Here is a 2,441-nt window from a genome sequence, read left to right as displayed (position 1 = left end):
ATCTGGTTCTCTCTCTCTCTCTCTCTCTCTCTCTCTCTCTCTCTCTCTCTCTCTCTCTCTCTCTCTCTCTCTCTCTCTCTCTCTCTCTCTCTCTCTCTCTTCTATTAGCCACCCTTCGTCACTACGGTTTAATGCAATTTTTGACCGGTCAATAAGTAAAATAAATCCAATATCTAATGCCATCAGGAATATAAGAAATGCAGCTTCTTCCTTGAGGAAACTTCTTTTCAATTGAACATGGTTTTTTTAACGACCAAACTTCGTTAATGAGCGCTCCTAGGATTCAAAGTTTCGGTTAACCAAAGACCCAACTTTTGATATTTGAGTTGGATCTATTTTATTACCCAAACTACTGCCAGAAGTTCTTGTTTTCCATTGATGGGTTCTATGAGCCCCAAGGCTTCCCAAGTCTTTGATGGACAACCTTAGCTTGAATAGTTAAATTTGTGTATTTTCATTCCTTATTTTCGTCTATTTCTTACTTATTTGTTTGTTTGCAAATAAGTTCTTTTCGTTTCTCTTGTTTGTTTAGACACCATTATTTTCTAGCTTGGTTATCGTCTCGTCAGCCTGTTCATAAAAACATCTTAATTTCTTTTATATTTTCAGTTATTTCTATCTTTTTGGATATTTTTCTCTCTTTCATATTCATCTATTCCACGCAAATAAATTTCAGTACTCAACGATAATTAAGGAGTCTTCATTTATGAATTGTTTTCCTTTTTTGAATGTTTTTTTTCTATATTCTTACCCTCATTTCAAGTCATATTTCATTAAAGTTGGTTTCATTGCATTTCGACAGATTTTCTAAGCTTTTTTATCCATTGTGTATATATATGCATGTGTTTGTATGTGTGTTTATTGGGTATATGTGGACCGAATTTATTTTTCAGTCTCTTGCGAATCTTCATTGAAATACTTTCGTTTTTATAAATGGAAGTCGTGTTTTTACCATATGCTATATCATTACCGCTTACAAACAAACACACGCACACATACATATATATATATATATATATATACAGTTTGTGTGTGTGTGTGCCTGTGTGTAACGATATTTTCTTTTCGAATGTGTGTGCATTCTCGTACATATATACTCTACATATATGCAAAATATGTTTAAATCTCACAGGGAAACGTGATGCTCAGATGCAAAAGAACCACGGAGTGAATCCTGATTAGTCCTCTTGAATAAATAAAACGAAACTAAACAGGATTTATTCTTATATTTTCATTTTTTCCTGTGGTACTTTTGCATATATATAATATATTTGTTGGATCTTGCTTATAGCATCTTGGTTTTCCAACTAGGGTTGTAGCTTAGCAAGTAATAATAATAATAATAATAATAATAATAATAATAATAATAATAATAATAATAATAATAATAATATTTGAAGTTAGCTCTGACAGTATAATCAAATCATGCAATTTTTTTCCTTTTTTCACATCCCGTAATAGTTTGAGGTCCATCACCATCGCCATTCACCGTGTTTGAATGCATGACTCCCATAATTGTATTAAGTTGACCTTCACTCATAATTTTTAAATTTAGGAATTTCAAAGTAGTCGTAGTTTTTCCTTTCATCCATAATGATATGTTAAGGTCAAAAATTCAAGACTGCGAGTTCAGGTTAGCTATGTGGAGAATAGATGTTAAAAAAAAAAAAAAAAAAAAAAAAAAAACATCCGAGAACCAATAGACCGTTTGGCAATTATTCCTGAATCAAGTATTTTTGGCCTTGAAATAATACCGGAAGCGTATGTCAAGGTAACATTGAATGAGGTTAAGTGCCTGGGTCTTTCCGTACTAGGCCGGTAATATTTATCTAAGATTTTAAGAGTATGACTCGTTTAAAGGAAAGGGTGAAATGGTTCCCTAAAAGGACTAAGCGCGGTAATGCCATAAAAGAAACTCTTTCAAGTATAAAAGAACTGGCAATTTTGATGAAAATTAGACATTTTATTTCTTGATATAACCAGTTTTAATTCTACTTACATGTTGTTCGTTTAATTTTCTACCCAATGGAGACATTTTTTTCATCATACGAAATAGAAAAAATAGCACGGCGAGAAAAAAAGTCTTCATTTTATGAGTATATTGATGTTTTTAGACAAAGTTTTTGACGAAATATTTTTTTATATTAGTATTATTAATTTCACATAAGCTTCATTGTACTCTAGTCTATACGATGTAAAGTTTATGCTATGCTAAGTATAGAACAAACATTTTGATCGAATAGGGAGCTTTTGAGGCTAAGCTAATCATCCCGTCCGCTTTTATATGTTGTGAATATAGTAGTTAATGATTTCGTGAATAATTTCCATCTGTATATTATTACTTTGTGGAGTTTATTTCTAGAAAACCAAAGAATAGATTATATAGATTGTATAAATTTGCAAAAATTTACCTTTTTTTTTATTCTAATTCTGTATGAGAA

The sequence above is a fragment of the Palaemon carinicauda genome, chromosome 7, assembly GCF_036898095.1.
Source record: "Palaemon carinicauda isolate YSFRI2023 chromosome 7, ASM3689809v2, whole genome shotgun sequence".
NCBI classification, from domain to species: Eukaryota; Metazoa; Arthropoda; class Malacostraca; order Decapoda; family Palaemonidae; genus Palaemon; species Palaemon carinicauda.
This window is presented reverse-complemented; position numbering follows the sequence as displayed.